Source organism: Bombus flavifrons, chromosome 15 (genome assembly GCF_040668555.2).
Source record: "Bombus flavifrons isolate JBK064 chromosome 15, iyBomFlav1_principal, whole genome shotgun sequence".
Classification (NCBI taxonomy): Eukaryota; Metazoa; Arthropoda; class Insecta; order Hymenoptera; family Apidae; genus Bombus; species Bombus flavifrons.
Genome location: NC_138456.1, coordinates 1,163,604 through 1,172,366, shown reverse-complemented (window position 1 = coordinate 1,172,366; position 8,763 = coordinate 1,163,604).

Sequence of the window (8,763 nt, the reverse complement as noted above, 5' to 3'; positions counted from 1 at the left end):
CCCACTTCACCGTAAGTACTGGACCTCAGTGCAATAGGCTTACCAATCTATAATAGTAATCTAGCTTAACCCATGAGTGGCTAGCCTTCGACGATCTCCATGGCAGTAACCACTTCTCCATAAAAGTATCATTTGAAGACCACACTCCCAGATATAAAAATTGCCCGCCATTACACGAGACTTAAATAGAATCGACTGAACCAACTACAAACTAACAATCATTGACACTCTTCGAAAGATTATACCATGGACCATGCAATAAATTAAAAAAGAAAACTCGATATTTTCAACTTGACCATTGCCACAGTTTTTCGTTTGAGGAAGCTCAAAATCATAAAAAAAGACACCAATAGAAAATATATCACTCCGTGGTGGAAAAAAGGAGTGTCAAACCACCCGAACAGAAAGTCATCATGCACTCAACACAGCCAAAAAACATCCCACAGTATAGAACCTCATTTACTCAAAAAAGGAAAAAAATACGAGCAAAATCCGTAAAACGATAAAAGAAAACAAAAGATGCTGGATATTCAAAATCTTGGATAACGTAAACTTTCCACGTTAACCAAACAAACTTCAAAAAGACAGTATGGGAGAGCATTAAAAGTATCCAATAAAAGAAAAGTAATCCAATTCCTCATCTTAAACAATAACGACTACGTGTACAACCAAAAAACAATAGTTAACACGCTAGCTGAAATTTTCTGCAGATATCCAGCTAATAACAATAACAGTTAATTTTCTCTCAAAAATTTTGTCAACAGTACAAACTTACTAAGGACTAATAATTACCCGAAAAATCTGATCACAGATACGTCTCTCAACGCAAGTATAACTTTAGGAGACCTAGTAACCACTCTATAAATATCAAAACATCCCTTTCCATCCTTTTATCATCCTTAAAACATCCTTTTATTATTATTATTTAATTTGTACTTTACAATTTGTCCAGCTGGACATTTGGTAAATTTTTCTAACTTAACTCCAGAGCCAGATAACATACTTAATTCACTCCTGAAACAGCTCCTTCCAATTGGATTAAAATATCTCCTAAAAATCTATAACTGCATATGGACATACCAAGTGTTTCCGGATGAATGGAAAAAAGCAGTTATTGTTCTCATGCTTAAATCGAACAAGCACAGACACAAAGCGGAGGATTACTAGACTTACTTTAACATTCTCCATGTGTAAACTACTTGACAAAATTACCGATGACTTACCGACTGAGATGGTTGCTGGGAACAAATAACATCTTGATTGCCTATCGATGTGGATTCCACTAGCATCAATCAACTGTAAATGTCCCCATTAATATCGAATAGAACATTTGCGATGCGTTCTTGAAAAATGAATACTTGGTCCGAATATGCCTGGATATATGTAGAGAAAATATACGATTCGATAGAGAGTTCAAAAATTCTCAAAACACTCGCAGCACTTCAGATACACAGCCCTATGTTTGCCTGTGTGAAAAACTTTCTTCTAAATAGGTCGATCCAAGTTAAATATTCAGTCTTACACATATTTAAGAAAATTTTTAGTTCGTTTGCTTCTTGTTCACAATATAATTCACGTAGCAGCAATAAACTCAACAAACTGATCCTAATCAGAAACGTAAATTATTACGTTCTGCGTTTTGTAACACGGTTACGATGAAATTAAATAAATTTGAGATAAATATGTCACATAAGCACAAGATATATAACAAAATGAAACTGTCCGATTCCAATACCGTTGAAATATGTCATCATGGTCATTATTTCGAATAACTTTTTTCAATACATACAGTACTGTGAGTAATTATAGACTCAAACACATTTTTTGCATTATTTCCTTAATATTTCCAGGAAAACAGTGATCATGCTTGGATATGTTAAGAGAAATTGTTTTTCCAAAGAGTAAATCGAACGCTCTAGGATATCAGGAGACGCTATGTGCTGAATTATTGCTTTTCATAACTTAAATAGAAGACAAACAGACAACTTTTCAACAAGACAATGCTCCTATTCATACAGCCGCCGCTACAAAAAAGTGGTTTCATGATTTTGGAATAGAATTATTACCTTGGATTGCATTGAATTCTGATCTGGAATCGATTGAGAACCTGTGGAGAATTCTAGCAAGACACGTTTACGATCAGAGAAGCTACCTATAGAAAATATCGTTGAACTTAAAAAAAGGATGAAATCCACGTGGGTGGATTTTCAAAACGAAACTTTAAATCAGTTAATGGATAGTCTACTCAGCAGATTACTAGAAGTACTGACTGAAGACTGAAGAGTGGAAACTGAAAATGTAACAAACTTAACATTGAATTTATTTTTTTCACAGCTAAGAACACAATTCTAGGAGAAAATTTAATTTTTCCCAGACTTCAAAAGAAGGAAATTTTCGTTTGTTGTATCTTCAGTTTTGTTTTCTATTATATCATGAAATTATATAAACGATCTTGTTAATTTTTGTTTTAATATTATGAGAAACTTAAAAAAAGGATTGAGTTTTATAATTATTTACTCGGATAGCAAGTAACTCTAACATTGAAATACTTCAACGTTTCCAATCGAAAACGCTAAGATCCCTAATAGATGCACCTTGGTATGTTACCAACGAAACAATACATCGCGACCTCAAGATATCCACAGTCAAAGAGGAAATAGCAAAATATAGCGACAGATATAGCAAAAGAGTCAACAAATACCGAAACCCCCTAATCACGGAACTACTTGATACGACGGACCAGATCCGCAGGCTGAAAAGACACTACCCGCTAGACCTAAACACTAGATTTAATTAGATATCTATACTAAATAATATTTATTTATCTATTAAGTAACATTTACCTACTTATAACAATTACTTATAAATTATACTTATCTATAATAAGTATTAACTATTATAAATAATTAGCCATGTCACTGCGCCACGCCAGAAAAATTACTGAAAATTCTCAATGCGAGACTTGATTGTAAATTTCAATAAATAAAAAAAAAAAGAAAAAAAAATTTACTCGGATACTCGATCTTAATCTTCGAAATATGCAGAAAAATATGTTTGATATCATATACACGTGTATTTTCTTTCTATATTTTATACAAAATTGTACATTAGATATTATGATTATTGCGTATCCAAATTATAATGTATGTAATGTATGATGTAGTGGCACCATTATCGCCACCGTCCACGCGGCTCAATTACGTGGTCTGACACTTATATAGCCTAACCCTACCTATTCCTTTCCATTTGGAATTCAGCGACTGGGACGTTTCTTATTTTTTTATTGTTTATACGCTGCTATGAACATATTAAAAAGGGTTCTATTAAAATTCATGAGGGGGTAAAACATCGACAGTTTCATACAACATATTATAGGAAACATACTTTTGTATATATAACTCGAAAACTAGGACCGAACATCCGTCATATGTATAGGAAAAAGTTGTTCAGGATGATGACTTTAATAAAATATTTCAAGAGCATTGAAATCGATGAGAGACAGCTATTTGGCAGGTTGAGCTTTAGATTTAAATACGCAAAACGTATTGTGTAAAATAAAGTCATTGCGTTATATAACAATATGTATTTTAAGTCTACTGGTTACGTTACTGGTTATCGTTCATACCTGACGCATTTATTTTAATTATCTAAGAAAGCTATTAATAAAAATTAATCCACAAATTCCACAAGCTATATCATTGTTAATTAATGATATTAATACATCTTTTATTTCAGCGATATTCTTAACTGAAAGAAAGAAAAGGATTACATTAAACTACACCTTTAGAGTATCAATTCACGAGAAACTAAGAAATTGAAAAATCTATTCCCATTTTTCACAAAACTGAGATCATTCTTCATCTATTATATTATAACACAAGAATTCTACACTCTATACAATATTCCGATATTATCCTGAAAGGATTCAACGTTTAATAAATCCAAAAATACTCGTAAACCATTCCTCAAGATGTCAAAAATGCGAGGGAATCGAGAGGTACGGGGATCTGAAAACATTTTCTCGTTTTGCACGATTGTCATGAATAGAACCGAAAGAACGACAAAGGTTTCTTGAATTTCTGAAGCAAGGCGGGATCGTAAATTTCGGTCGGCCATATTTCATCCTGGTATTTCATATTACGTCGACAAGGCGAACACTCTGCACTCCACTGCAATCACGGACAATGCGAGCATTCTATACAGTTATGAACTGTATCTACACACGGCCAAATTCCATCCCCTTTCATCCACTTCTTCGGGCTGCCGTCTATTTCATTTCACGCACCGTATTTTAACTTTTTCTTGATACTCTTTTTCTATCAGCTGCAATGCCTGAATGTAATTGAATCTCTAGAATAAATGGAATTACAGCATGAAAAATAAACATCTGAGTATAATAGCATCCAGTTACATGAATACTCAAGATTTTACATTGATAGTAGTATAATCCTTTTATTGCTTTTGCATTCTTCATTTGCTGTAAAATTTAATATTATTCTAAATTTAATATTAGTAGGTTTATTAATAGCTCGTATATAAAATCAGATATTTTCATTTTGTAATTAGAAGACTGAAAAATATGGTGCATGTTTTATACATTTAACAGTTGATAGAATGTGATCCAGAAAATTTTAAAATTTATATACAATACAGTAATAATAACAAATTATTCTACATATAATTAAAATTTTGTTAAGAACGGAATAATTACCCTGAAATCTTTCATTTACAATTCCGTCTTTGACAGAATGAAATAGTAGAAATTTAAAAATCATTAAATACACAAGTTACTGTAAGTCCTAAACAATAGAAATATTAAATGTTTATAAATAACAATCAAGTTATGTACTCTAGCATACAATTGTAGAAAAGCAAATATTTTTCACCGCAACAGTATATTATATATGATGTTAATATAATATTATTACGATATTATGATGTAAACAAAAAAAAGCGTTTACATTTTAAAAAGGTTCTAAATCCGTGTCCTTTTACCATAATAAATATACATCTCTAGAATTTGGCTACTTTAAAACTTTAATTTTGTATGATTATAACCATCACCTCCTATGTTCGTGATATCTTGAGGCTCATTTAAACCACAATGCAGCTATGAATACTTTTACACAAGGCACTCACTCTCGTAAGAACTCATTATTTCCACACCTACGGACTTACAGTTATATGCAAAAATCTCAGATACAAGATGAAAATGTTTTTCTCTAAAAATAAATTTGAGAATAGTTGAAATTATTCTAATTTTATTATTATCAATTCTACAATCACGTCTAAAAATATAATATTTAATTATAAAATCCAAAGAGGGAAAATTTGAAATATTTAATATTTTTCTCTTTTCATAATGTGTTTTTTCTGGAAGGAGGAGAGAAAAATAGTGCGGTAATAAAGTATAAAATACATTTTTTAATAAACTCAAATAACTAATTTACATTTTTTACTTTTTCCCTTTTCTAATTTAATCTAAAAAATTTAATAAATGTTTTAAAACATTCAGAGCAGAGATCTATTTGCGGTAGTATTTCCCAAAATTTATGAATCAGGGAAATCACGAAAGAATGCAATAATATGCAGGAGATATTTAACAATTAATTTTCACATACTAATATTCGACGATATTGATTAAATATATTTGATTTCTATCTAATGTTAGATCGTTAAACATTTTTTTACGGTACTGTACTTGTACAGTGGTAAAATAATGAAATGGTTGTCGAGAAGGAGGGAGGGTGAGAGAAAAGATACAAAGACTAAAACACTGGAAAAAAGAGAAGACTTCAATGGAAAACGAGTATCGGATTTAGAGTCCAATAAATCTACAAAACACCTGTATCAATCCACCTCGTTATTCACATCCTATGAAACTTCTTTTATCTTATCCTTTCCTGTTGATACTTGTTTTGTTTGTTTGAGTATAACTTTTATTACTCAATTATATGATAAATAAAATGAAACGTATGAATGTATCCAGGAAATGAAGTTTAATTGATTTATTTGAAAATGCAAAATTTAAGAAATCCACAATGCATATCAATAATAACAAAAATTTGATATATGAAAATTAGAAACAATTACATAGATAGAAGATCGAATAATCAATAGAAATAGAATCTAAATAGAAATAGGATCTAAAGTTGGAAGAATTGAAGAATTCAGAAATCCAGTGATTCCGGGCTTTAGAAGTCAAGAAGTTGAAGAATCCGAAAATTCAAAAAAATAAAAAGATTCGAAGGATCGGACATTGTAAAAATTTGAGGACCTACAATTTCAACAGCCAAAAATAAAATCTAGGAACCCAAAATCGATAGGAAGATTGGAGGAGTCTAAAGATCTGATAAGTCAGTAGTTAAAGATTTCAAGCGCCACGAGAATAAATTTAGAGGCTTAATGATCCAAACTGCGACTACTAAGATGACTACCTCCAAGGTCTCGAGAACACAAGAATAGGAATTAGTTTATTAACGTACATATGATAAGTTTAATATAAGTGTTAATATAAGTGATAAGTCTAATATAAAGTATTCAATGTTTTACACTTCCAGAATTTTCAAATCCATTCGATATAAGAAATGTAATATTTTAAACCTTATGTCAATATCTCCAATTGTGTGGATATAGTTCAATACCGGAATTATCCGGATACTATTCCTACACTAATAGCAGAAAACGACTATATATACAGTAACTACAAAAAGTATTGACATAACATTCTATTTATTTACATACGAATTGCTTACATCCAAATACATTAAATTTTGTATAATAATTGTTTTGTGTAATACTTTAATACGACTGCAAAATTTGACACTTTAAAAATGAGATATAGAACTTGATAAAAAAAGTGCTTCGTATGAAACTTTGTGTAATCAATGTATATACGGCTTAACTGAGCAATACTGAAGTTTCAATGTAGCTTACATAGTGCTTTTGGTTAAGTTGTCTTGCAGAAATTGTCTTCACTGCTCCAATTTATTACGAGCCTAGAAGTCTTGCAACACGTTTGGCTAGCTAACGTTCAAAGATATCTTGCAAATTCTCCTCCCACTCCTCTCCTTCCACGAACGTCACTTTTGCTCGATCACATTATATTCTTCTAAAACTTATTCAATTTCAATTGTAAGTTTAATACATAACAATTGATAAAGAAATAGGTTTACTAGAGATATAATTAGAGAAAAAAAATAAAATCTTTGGAAATAGAACAGATAACTAAAGAATAACAGCACCCTATGTAAATGTATATAAACTAAGTTGTAAATTTGCAATATTTATCTCAATACGAATCTTGTTATTTCCGTCCCTAACCGTGGGTCGATTTAACGATTTCCGTGCATCGAAGTACAAGACGTAATCAATTAGACTTTGCCCCAGGGAAATTAACATTTTGCGACGATTAAACGGTGGCAGGCTCGTGATTTCCTGTCGTTCGTGGCCATCGAATAATCGAGACTCGAAGGGAATATCGATTTAACTACCGACACCTCTCATCGTCACGAAAAAGAGTTCACGTGACCATAGTGTTTGCACATTTTAAACGACTAGCAGAAGTTATGCTATGCGAAAAGTGGTGACAACCTCTAATTAATCCACTCTGTTTGATTAGACAACAATCAAACTGTGCCCGGAAATTAACTCCGCGGACCGCGGATGTTGTTTCGATCGTAGAAATGACGATTCCTCTTCGAATTGTTTACGTACGGTCGTTTGCAGTTGAAGTAAGTGTTTCTTCCGATCGATTACTAATATTGATATTATTAATATTTTTCCATTTTCATTCGATTACTAAATTTCAGGGTAATTACCTTTTATTTGAAATAAAAATAATGAATAAATATATCGAATAATTATTCTAAATAAAGTAACAAAAGAATCTATTTGAAAATAAAGCTGTTTAAATAGATAGATTTCGAAATTTAATTTGAGAAATAAATTGTTTCCAAATTATTTATTTACCAAATATTTGATCATTTCAAATAATATTAGATAGAAGATAAAGGATAACAGATAATTGTTTTATGTATAAGGAATACATTTATTGGTGTGAAATGTTCACCTTAAAATAGGAACATATCATCAGATTAGATCAGCGTGAAAGTTAGGAAAGTTATGTATGCTTCAAAAAGTAGACTTATGCATAGAATTTTGAAGCAAAAATTCCGTCGACCATAAATATAACAAGTATTATATAACATAACAAATAATAACAAGTATTATATTATATTATAACATATTACATTATATTATATATAAAGTATATTAATAACAAGTATTATAATAATTTATTTTTATTATTCAAATAATAATGTAATATATGTATTGCATTATATAATATATATAAAGTAATGTAAAATAATAACTAAAATAATGTAACGTACTTAAGAAGAAATAAGAAAGCAAGTAGTAGATAAGATAAAAATGTTATTTGGATAGTTATTTGAATATAAATTTATTTCGCTAATGCTCAATCCTAATACTTACTAATTTTGATATACAATAATTTCTTTTATAGAATGATTTGTGATTTTTCACATAGAGTATTTGCATTACTATTCTGTCGTTAATGATGAGTAAATGAAGAAAGTGGTAGAGAAATTACATTTTCTACAAATAAAATAATAAATTAGCATTTTACTTGCTATTGATGTGTATGGTATGTCGCGTTAATTAATCTTGTTAATGCAATTGTTTCGTTTTTGTACATCCGCGTTTTTGCGTTCTGTATGTTTTGACAAGATAACTTATAAG